We start from the raw sequence: 12353 nt of genomic DNA on the forward strand, positions 1-12353 counted from the left end.
AACATCTCCACTAGCTAAAAGAGTGCTGGGTTGCGGCCCGAAGAAAATAGCCGATCTACAAGCTCTCAACGCGTCGCGCTGCGACGCGTTGAGAGCTTGTAGATCGGCTATTAACCCTTACCGTGCCACTCCAGGAATGATAAGCTCAAACGCGGCTCCGCTGCTGGGGCTATCCTGTCGTTGACCTTTGCCCTCTGGCACGCCACACTGCAGTGTGGACACAAAGACACGTTTATAGACCAACTTTACACTCAGGACAGAAACGGTGTTGTTTTTGGCATCACATTTTGATTTTAGTCATAGTCTCTTCAATAGTTTATATTTAGTTTCAGTCACCTGGAATGTTTTAGTATTGTTAGTGTAGTTTTCGTCGACTAAATATAAGAAAATGTATTTTGGCGGGCGTTGATGCCGTCGTAATGACTGTTTTTACACTTGCTGAAAATAGCCGATCTACAAGCTCACAACGAGTCACAGCGCGATGCGTTGTGAGCTTGTAGATAATAATAATAATAATAAACTTTATTTGTATAGCACCTTTCATACATAAATGCAGTTCAAAGTGCTTCACAGGGCAGGACACAAAAATAGAATACAATAAAACACAGTCAAGTAGTTAAAATGATAGAACAATGGCAAAGAACAAAATAAAAGTATAAAAACATAGAGAAAAAATAAATAAATAAAAACACAACATGCAGCAAATCAGTCAGGACAGAGTAGGAACGCAGATATTAAAACTCAACTAAAAGCAAGAGTGAAGAGGTGAGTCTTGAGTTGAGATTTAAAAATGTCTACAGAGGGTGCGTGTCTGAGCTGGAATGGTAATTTATTAGATAGCTTGTAGAATGCAGATAGTGTGCGCACACACACACACACACACACACACACACACAGGCCCGCGGGAAGTACTTTACACTCGCAGGGGCTGAGCGTCTAGTAGGGGGTGCGCGCGCATAGCGCGCGCCGCAAAAATGCGCGTGCACGCGCATCATGCACGCGCATTTTAGCGCATTTTCACTCGCAAACGTGGCCTTTACTTTCCCTCTCCACACGCAAGTTATATGAACGAACTGACACAGGCAATTAACCAGGATAAGGTGCCAATACTGTGATACAGCATATTTATTTATCTTTTTTTTTTCTTCCCCTCCTGTTCGAGGGGGGGCTGTGCCTGGGGGGAGGGGGTGCTACAGCCCCCCCAGCACCCCTACTTCCCTCAGCCATGCACACACACACACACACACACACACACACACACACACACACACACACACACACACACACACACACACACACACACAGGCTGGCTGGCTGGCTGGAGCATTCCCTACATGTCTGAGCAGATTGTCTTCTGTACGACAGACAATCTGTCCAGATAACAGCTGGCTGCGTGCCAAAGAGTCCGACGACCCGCTGAGACCTGAGAGAAATGTCTTCTAAATAATCCATGACAGTTTCCCGAAAAAAACACATTAATGTGGTGCTCAGAACCGTTTCATGTCAAGGACCCCCAAAATTATTTGTAAATCGGCCGCCGACTCCCCCCCCCCCATATCTGAAAATATGTTCTTCCAGGGACCCCTCCCAGAAGCAAAGATATGAGTTTAGGCCATTTAGGCCTGACGTCGAAAGAAGCAAAGATTTGAGTTCAAATGTTCACTCTGTAATAAGATTTGAGGCACATTTTCTTGCGCCCCTCCTCTCCTTTCCATGCCATGCCGGAATGCAGCATTCAGGAGAATAGCTTTTTTTCCCCCGAAGTCTCCTGAACTTGAACACAGCATTTTGGCAGATCGGCTATTTTCGCTAGTTTTGTCCAAAAGTGCCCTCTCTTAATTAACAGGATCTCAGCCCCTGCCCCTCTAACACTCTCTGCACGTGCCTGTGCCAGAGTACAGTTCAAACTAAAGTATGAAACTATATGACCGTTGACGTGAAACCATATCCAATCACTAGTAGTATCGTCAGCTTGGTCAGAACATCACGGGCACCGATCTAATCTCGTGCACACATAGTTTAGCTGCCACCGCTGCTGCTAGTATGTATATGTTTACCACCAACCACAGTGCGATAGTGCTGCCAGAATTGGCCAAAAATGACATTCGAATATTCCTTTTAAAACACCACATGGATTCGAACGAATTTCGAATGATTTCGAACGTCGAACGTATATGATTTTAATATGAATATGATGTGAATATTGCAGCCTAATATGCTGTAAAACTTTCTCTTTCTTTATCTATATGGTCCGGTCCTGTATGGTGCGGAGAAATGCGCTCTCTTGAGTCTTCAAGAAGAAATACTTTCAAGAGATTTCATTTGAGTCTTCAAATGAAATGATTCAGAATTATCTTAATAGCCTAATTTTCGTATGATGTTCTAGTTTACGTGGCACAGAGTCTCGGCAGAACTCAGTGTCGAGACACAAGTGTCGATATGGATCAGCTGGCTATTTTAAGTATTCTAAAAGGTTTTTCCAACATAGTAGAAAGTTAGCCTTATGAGCCAACTGTCGATATGGATCACACAAGATCCCAATCGCAGACAGCTTCTCTCCCACCTCTGCACTTTGAATGTTTGGAAATATGAAGCTGTACATGCTGCTCTAGACCTATGCAGCCCATGCATAGGTATGCACCATGCATACCCCATATTTTAGTTTAGTTTAGTTATTTGTTTGCAATGAAAGATGAACACTAGGACACAGAGGCCTATATTAAACTAAGCAGTCACTGGAAAAGCCAGAAGCTCATAATGCATTTTTACTCAACATCAGTGTATAATGCTTCTGTACATAAACCAGTATAGGCATGTTAAATTACTTTTTAGGACTGACCATCCTCAGCGCTTTCCATATCTACAGACTTATAAGTACTTCATCTGCTTACAGCAGCAGATGCTTCGTTACACAGCAAAATGTTAACATAACTAAATCAAACATTCAACTTAGTATACTGTAGAGTAGACCATGATAAATCCCTACATAAAGACTGACCGTTGACAGGTGTGGGCACTGCCATAGGAGAATCAGGAGTCTCTATGGGCTCCTCTGCACACTGGTTTACTACAAAGACAAAATAAAAAGAATGTCCCCACTGCAATATAGGTTTAGACTTTTACCACTGATGCAGAAATAAGTCTTACACTGACACAAAAACAAGTCAACTAAAACACAACATACAAAATACTGAAATAGCAATGTCTCCTCAGCAGCTTTTTTCTTTTTTTAAAACCTACTTGACAAGTTCTTACTTTTTTCTAGTTTTGCAGCAGGACAGTACTGTATGCCCATGATAAACATTCTGTGAAATGTGTACCCTGAGGATATGGCAGTACTATAGTTTGTTTCAGGGTTGAAGTTTATGATGTCTAGAATTTTCAAGATGACTTACCTAGTTCAAAATAAATATCTTTGGCAGCATTTACAATTCCCCTCAGCTGTTCAACGCCATAATGGTTGGCCTTCCTGAGGTCTATGCCAGCAGGAAGCCCTTTCACAGCCAATATGTCCTTTGCTTTTTGGTAGGGTAGCAAGCCCTTACCCCCAGCGTCCTCTAAATGACACAGATACCATAAAAAAATGTAAACATACACAATATTTTGCATATAAACAATGGCAGATAATCACTCAGACGATGATATAATGGCTCTGTGATTGTTGACTGCATTCAAACAGTCTTCTCCATAAATAAATGAAATAAGTGAGGGACGCTCTTATCATCATGACATCATCATCACATTCCAGACAATCACTGTTGGCGTCCTCACTTTTTATCGTCACTTTTTAAGCCCTCAGCCAATAAAATCATCACTATGGGGTACACAGACACACAAAGCTGGGTATAGGAGGGCCCTTAAAAAACAATAACTAGCACCAAAATACAAAACAATACAGATTGGTTCAAATTCTTACTTTATAAAGGGGTACTCCACTGAGCTCTCCACTCAACGAGAGCTCAGTGCGTTCTTCGCTCATTAATCGCTGAACTAGTTTAGAGGAGCTATTTTCTTATGCTGTGGTTATTTTGAGATACTGTACTATATAATAATAATTATAAGCTGAATTTGGAGCTTTCACTTTCAACAAGTTTGATCCCTGATTGCTTGCAATGCATTAAACACATTAGACACCCATACATAAAGCCCATTAAGCCCATCTCAGGATAGGTAAAAGATTAATTCAAAGTCGTATTGAGACATACTTACTGTATTTTTGTCTGAAAAGTTCAGTCACTTTCTTAGTGAGCTCACTCTTCTGAGCTTTTGAGCTCGAAGGCTGTGGAGGAGCCGAAAATCTATCTCCTAGGAAATGCAATGGAGAAGAAAGACAAAAATAAGAAATGAACCAACTCACTCAACATTTTTGGTTAATATGTGTGAATGTATATCTCTACCAACCTTTACAATATACTGCAAAATCATCGCGTATGCCTGTTGAGTTGAGGAACGCCATGCCTCCCTTTGTAGTGCTCGTGTACACCTCCAGGGCTTTATTCTGCCGGTCAAAGGCCAGCACGACCACCTCCACACCCACAGCATTCAGCCCGGACACCTTTAATGAAATCACATGAAATCATAACAAAATATCAAATATAGCAAAATGGCTTAAAACATGTTACACAGATTGAGGTTACGGAGAACCTTAGCATGCGTTTGAAATAACCCCTGGCTTATAATACATTGTTTGTATTACGTGTAAGATTTAAACATTGGTAAAACTATTTTCTGCATAGGTTTTCACAGAATATGAATGGTGGGGTTTAAATGGTTAATCGATATCTGAAAACTACTTTCTGATTATATTCAACTATTGTCTATTATTTAGGGAGGAATTAATGTTAAAGTTAGTGATGGCATACAAAGTACAGCATAAATAAAAACTATTGGCTCTGTGCCTAACTACAGTACCACGTTTTCAGGTTACATATCCGTTTTATGCTCAGATGCATTTACCCATAATTTAGTTGCATTGACTCAGGAGCATATTTGAACTGGAAACACATATGACACTTTCATGTGTTTTCCAGTTCAAAACGCACACACAGAATTCTAAAAAGAGTTGATTGAGCCCACAGACATGGACGTGTGTTGACCTACGTCCCCGGCCTACGCCTCCCACAAACCATGTTAGCAGGTAATTAAATTCATAATGGTTAGAGTTAGGATTAAGATTAAGGGTATTAGTTATAGTTTCTGTGAGGTTAGGTTTCTGGTTTAAGGACTTCAGTGTTTAGTACGATACAAATGCATGTATAAGTACAGAACAAAGAATGTTTGCTTTCACCATATTTGTTGAATTAGAGTCTGGGCAATTATGTGTTAGTCCTACTAGGATTACAGAAAGTTTTAAATCTTATATTTAGATTTAGTCTGGCATTGAAGTGCCGGTCACAGTGTACTTGCCAACCACAGCGCGTATCGGTTAAAGCCTAGTAGTTAGGTAAAATTAGCTTAAGTTGTGGCAAATCTGCAAAAAGAAATGCTTACCACTAGCTTTCTTCACAGATGTGTTCATAAAGGTGTCTACTATCACAGAAAAATGTGTTCCAACGAAACTCCCTAGGGAAACTTTGTGACAGCTGCTGAAAGTTGGGGTACCTTTATAAACCAATATAAGGCAAATAATTACAAATTTCATTATACTTTAAGCAGCATGTGACATGTCAAACGAGGGGGTTTTCATGATGCTGAATCCATTCCAAGCATTCGTTTTGCACGAAAATACTCATTGGGCTAAATTCGGTCATAGCCACTTGCCCAAATGTACTGACCTCATCACATTTGTGATGACGGCATTTTTAGTGTTTTTTATGCAAAACTAATGCTTGCAATGGATTCAGAATCTTGAAACCCCCCTAGTTTGACATGTCACATGCTACTTGAAGTATAATGAAATTTGGATTTTTTTGCCCTATATTGGTTGATAATGGTACCCCAACTTTCAGCAGCTGTCACAAAGTTTCCCAAGGGAGTTGGGTTGGAACATTTTTGTCTGTGATAGTAGACACCTTTATGAACACATCTTTGAAGAAAGCTAGTGGTAAGCATTTCTTTTGCAGATTTGCCACAAGTTCACTTTAGTATATACCCCAACATTGTTTGTCAGATGTAATTACATCAACATGTCCAATTGAATAGTCAGACAGCAAAGATCTACACCTAGTGATTTGTCTGGTGACATACAAATTCAATGGAAATGTAAGGCCTAAAACAAAAAAATGCTTTGCAGAGCCAATATTAAATATTTCTGAAACCCAATGTTGCATGCATGATATTATTGTGATGATGTCATGATTTAGGACTTTTTTTTTCAAAGCAAGTCCTAGCCTATTCAAAGAATTTATATTTCCCCAGACGTATCAGTAAGCAGACATCTCTTATGTTCCTCCCAAACCTCTAAGTCGATCTGCTTCAGGTGTTTATTGATTTTCCGCTGCCTGTCTGCAGGGCTAAGGGGTATTCCGGGCTGTGCAGCATTTACAGCCACAGCCCTCTGCTGGTACAGACCCTTTGTGGCATCATCTGATGACCACTTAGACACTGCATCTATCATACTATTGCCTACGAATGGAGGGAAAGGGCACATTTTTGGATGATTATGGAGTGTTAGTTCACATGTTAGTACATGTTAGTTTGACATATAGAAGCACAACAGTAGAGTCTCAATATAATGTAGATTTGAACACAGACGAGGTAACTAAGAAATATAAGCAAGGCAACATTACAGGAAACAGTTCAATTTTCTTATCAATACAATGATTGAATGAAGTGCCTATGGCCTATGAGTTAAAGGCTGGGCAATTTACAGTGTCTCACTACAGTTACTCTAGATATAAAATTCTGAATACTGTAATATTCTAATATGGGATTGAATTTATTTACACAATTTATTTCATATATTAAGGTTCACATTAATAACAAATACTGACACATGATTTGGTTTTATTGCGCGGCCCTACAAGACCATGTATGCAAAATTGCAAGTTGTGCATCTTACATTTTCAACAAAGGAAAACTGACAACACACATAAGCAAGCAGTGCAATATGTGTACTAATACTAGTAATTAATACAAATTAAACAAGCATACTTCTTAATCAATTAAATAGTTCTGAAATGAAGAAGCATTATTTCTCCATCCCTACGAATAATCCCCAAAAAGTGAACAATAATTCTAAAAGGTTTATGCCATGATATGCTGCCTGCAATACACCCGACAGTTAAAAGGCTTATTGTCTCACCAGTGTGTAGTTCCTCCCCAACAAAAAGGTTGTAGCCGGAGCTGCCTTTTGTGAAAAGCAACTTGTGCTTTGGAGGCTTTGGGGAACCTGGTGTTGGAGGTCTTAGGACCCTTTTGTAATTTCGGATCCAGTTCTGAAAAGACACAAAACGTAATTAAATAAATGAATACTGATAATGACTCCAAATCAAAATACACCACAGGTGAAACGGTGAGGTTAAACAGAGTGAATCTGAAGAAAGTGGAGGATTTTAAGTATTTAGGGTCAATATTTGAGAACAATGGCGTATGGAAAAGAGGTGAAGAAATGGGTGCAAGCAGTTGGAATGGGTGGAAAAGTGGAGATTATCAGCAACAATGAATGGCAAAGTGTACAAGACGGTGGTGCGATCTAGGGTAATGAGGTTAGAACTGCCAGGCAGGAGGTGTAGAGGAAATCCAAAATTGAGATTTATTGACGTAGTCAGTTGCAGTTGACTGGATAATGAGAAAAGACACAGAACAAAGAAATAATGGAATTCAGTGGATTTTGTAGACACCGCTAGATGACTTTGAAGATGACATGGGATTACTCTCACATAGTACCAAGAAATAATAATTTAAAAAAAACACTCGCAGAGACTTCCTCACAAGTAGGACTCTTCATCCACAAGGGAGAAACTAAATTCTTGAGGATAAATAGCACCAGCACTGAGCCAATCATTCTAGGGGATGGCACGCTAGAAGAAGTACAGTCCTTCACCTACTTGGGGAGTATCATCAGCAACCAGGGTGGGTGACATGAAAGCTAGATAGGCAAGGCAAGAACATTATTCCTACTTCTCAATAACATCTGGCGCACTAGAGAGATACAGCAACAAACAAAAATAGAATCCTCTGGCCGGACAAGATCAGCAATAAGGACCTACAAAGACCAAACAACTACCAGCAATTGGGCAAAGAAGATGGAGTTGGATTGGGCAGTGGGCACACACTACGCAAACCAACGTCAAACACCACCAGACAGGCTCTGACTTGGAACCCTCAAGGGAAGAGAAACAGAGGGTGGCCCAAAAAACACCTAGCGCCGGGATCTCCAGGCATAGCACAGAACGCAGAAGGTCTCTTGTTGACAGCCTATACCAGGGTTCCCCAATTCATTGTCCTCGAGGGCCATATTTTGACTAGGGTACCAGGCCGGGGGCCGAGTCCGCACGCGTGAGGTCGAGGTCTTGCCCTGAAAATTCATTTTCAGGGCAGGACCCCATTTGAAAAGGATGCCCAGTTTGACATGCATAGGCTACTGCCCCCCATTTAATGCCATTTATATCTGGGATTTTTTTTTTGAAATTCTTCCGCGGGAAAGGGTGTCAGGGGAAAATAATTAAGAAAGAGGACAAGAGGGGTGGAGGATAGGGTGAAAAGGAGGCAGATGATTCCATGCGGTGACCGCTGAAAGGGGACAGCCAAAAGGATATAAAGAAGAAGATGCTAGCACTCAATAACCTTTTCACAAGATTTATTTACCTCTGACGAACAGACAGCAAAGGCCAAATGGGCCTTACTCAGCATCGTGACAAGACAACAGGAAGACAACAGCCAAAATTAAAAATAAATAAATAAATAAGAAGACCGTTGGGAATGCAGAATTTGTGAATGTACAGAGTAATGTTATCTAATGTAGCCTAAGGAAACGTACTTGTATAATGCCAACCTCCAACCCAGTCCTCTGAGCTGCATCCTGCAGTAAAGTGGCTGAACCACTAGTCATGCCAGCTTGAAAGCAGGCCGTTAAGACCACTTTCTGCTCCTCTGAAATGGAGGTTCTACTCCCTAGTGGCACAATCAGACCACACACGCACACACACACACAACAATAACTCAGGCATGGTGACTGAGAACTTGTGTCTATCAGTGATGTAAATATGTTTTCAATGTAATGAGTCCCTGGATGCAGGGATGGTCTTTTAGATGAGTCCCAGGGACATTTTATGAGTCCCACTTCAACGACGTTAGGAGTCATATTTTGCAAATTGCAGCATTTAACTCCCATTTCATTTTATATGGTTATAATGTGGTTATATTCATGTAGAAAACAATTACAACTATAAACTGCGTTTTGGGACGCAAAATGCACCCTATTTTAATCTCTGGTCTATTCCCATTACACTTTCATGGCATTACAGGTAATACATATTACTATATACATAATGCCAGAGATCTTACCTTTTCCTTCCATATCGGGTCTGAAAAATAGGAAAAAGATGCTTAGATTACATGATTGTTTGTATTGATGGTATTACAATACCAAGTATAATTAAGCCATTTCCTCTGTTTAATCACTGAACAGTTACAGTAAATACACTGACTGAACAGTAAAAGGAAAGCATAACTAGGGTTTCTTGTTGGTTCAAAATGGAACAAACTCTGTAGTTCAGTGGTTCCCAAAGTGTGGTCCGGGGACCCCCATGGGTCCTTGAGGGCATTCCGGGGGTCCCCAGCTAAATAATAGTTAGGAACAAAATGGACCCTTATGGGTCGTAACTCTGAGAGTGTACAAATGGAACCAAATGGACCCGTTCCATTTGTACACTCTCAAGATTTACATCAACATTGATTTTACAATATAAATTGGGGGTCAGAGATAGACATGCCATTAAATGGGGGTCCGTAGACTGGGGGTCCTTGAAATTAAACAGGTTGAGAATCACTGCTAGAGCCTTCTCTCATGGGGGTCCTTGGCATATCTTTTCAAATGGGGGTCCGCGGGCAAATTAATGTCAATTTGGGGGTCCTTGACATGAAAAAGTTTGGGAACCACTTCTGTAGTTCACTGCAGAAATAACTCTTGTGCATTTTGTACCATTTGTACTCTCAGCATTATGGGGTCTTTGAAATTAAAAGAAGTTTGATTCTGGTTTAGAATCAAACGTTTAGCTTAATTAGCTCACACTACAACAAAACAATGTAAAGCTAAAAATCTTGTGGAAATACACTAGACTACATAGACAAACTACATTCTCACATTTAACTTAAATTACATCAAACAAATCCAATATTTAACAATAAATGTGTACCTACTGAAAGCCTGGAGAGTGGAGACGCGACGTTAAGAAAATAGTTTTGTTAGTTTGTTATCGGTTGCTTGCTTCCTGGTGCTGCTATCAGGATAGGCCACTGCGCATGCGCAACATCATATTTCCACCAATTACAATCGTCAGCCCGTTACTATGGGAACTAAAACGGTAAAGCGCGCGTCTACCCGTCTACCATGGTCTAACTGGCATTATTTAGATAATAAATCAGATAACTGTGTATCTTCATGTTATGTACGTGGATTGTGTTGGTTTAATTGTGATGCGATAGCATTTGGGACGTAAATGCGACATTTGCTCGCTTCAACAATGGGATCATCCCTGCGGAGTATGGGAGCGTTGCTAATAGCAACCTCGGTGCGCTTCTGTTAAAAATAATGAATGAATAACCAATAAATAACGACAAATCTAGACATCATACATTTACAGAAATAAGTCTGAAGGCATAAAATACATTCTCAATAGGAAAATAATCAAAACAAGGTTTATAATGCAGGAACTTTATTAATTCAGTTTAGTAATGTTTATTTGCGGTGAAAAGAAGCCAATGGTCACGTGACGAGACGCGGTAGACGCCACGGCTGCATTGAAAGGAATGATCACCTACTGAGCTCCAGTAGCTGCATGCGATGCATTAAACTGCACAGATCAACCTACACAATAGGAAGGAATCAACCTACTGAGCACCTGAGTAGACGGGTAGACGTCTACTCAGTCTATTGAAAGGCCTGATTGCACCTGATTTTCCCCGTTTCAATACACTGATCCCATTCGAAGTGGGTGTGTAGTTCCAACATGGTCTACATGTGGGCTAACTGGCATGGGTTGGAAGTGGACAAGCCCATCTACAAGTAGGGCTGTAGCCTGTAGGCCTACACAAACAGCAGCGTTGTAACAGTAGGCCTATAGAGCGTCGCAGTCCCGCCCCCTACATAGCCCAGGAAATGATTCTCCGTTAATTTTCCTCATAGACATTTCAGAAAGTATTTATTTTATTTATTTACTTTTTGAAATGTCTATGGGAAAAATGCATTGGGATTAATTTCCGGGGCCATGGTAGGGGGCGGGACTGCGGCGCTCTATAGCCTATAGGTATTAGGTTGGCCTACCATTACAATCCCTTTGTTCTTCTGCTCATCTTCTCCACTCATTTCCCCCATCAGAAAAGTTGAAGTCAAACTGCTCTGCTGCTTCATTAACAAAACAAATCCAAATACATCCAGTGGCGGCCTTATATATGTTTCAATCATTTCAATTGAAACGGGCCTCGAGCATCGGGGGCCTCCCGATTAAAAAAACCCAAACAAAAAACAGTTCAGTGTGTGTAAAGGCGGGAGGGAAGAATGGGTAAAAGTGGGAAAACACATGTGGTGACCCATTTTATAGTAATAATAGGCCTATTAATAATAATAGGGTTAGCTGTGTGTATAATAATAATAATGTATTATTGAGTGGTGCAGCCACTTAAGGAACGGCAATGTGTGTCCCTATGTCTGTCTGTATGTCTGTATGTCTGTCCGTCCGTTTAGGGTACCAACAGGTGACAAAGTGGTGCTGTTGAGCTTCACACCGTGCACAGGTGCATGATGGGAAGTTGAGATTTTTTTAGTGGAGTGTACTCGCAGCCTACTGTACTGTACTGTACTATACTTTTACATAATAGGTAGTTAAAACACCTTAGAAGCCCGGAACTATTTAATCCATTTCATCCAGGGTGCCCATCATTTGTAGCGCACGGACCACTTTTACCGGCGCACCGGAAGTTGGTGTGCATGTCTGTGTAGCAGCTAACAATAGCCACACCACTCTAGAGTCGTTCGACAACAACGGGAGGTCATAATAAATCTATCGCGACTAGCGACTGGACCGCGGAAGGCCGTCAAACACAGGATCTTTTTTCAGAATTAGACGGGATGATTTAGATCGGGAGTTATGATCGTTTTAAGATTTTCGTTTTCGTCAGCTAAACAGGCAGGGGAGATTTTCGATTTTTTGACACGTCATCGGATCGGGCAACAAGCGCTCCAAGGCTCTAGA

General features: G+C 40.9%; 1 long non-coding RNA gene across 1 annotated transcript; it reads right to left on the reverse strand.

Annotated features, from left to right (window-relative positions):
• Positions 1 to 3016: 3016 nt before the first annotated feature.
• Positions 3017 to 7374, reverse strand: LOC306935877. The gene is made up of 5 exons (XR_013791433.1): positions 7244 to 7374; positions 4402 to 4555; positions 4210 to 4305; positions 3396 to 3557; positions 3017 to 3067 (listed from the first exon to the last, which is right to left on the reverse strand). It is a non-coding gene; the product is annotated as an uncharacterized lncRNA (long non-coding RNA).
• Between the last annotated feature and the right edge of the window lie 4979 nt (positions 7375 to 12353).

This window comes from Electrona antarctica (assembly GCF_951216825.1).
Source record: "Electrona antarctica genome assembly, chromosome: 13".
In the NCBI taxonomy this organism is placed as follows: Eukaryota; Metazoa; Chordata; class Actinopteri; order Myctophiformes; family Myctophidae; genus Electrona; species Electrona antarctica.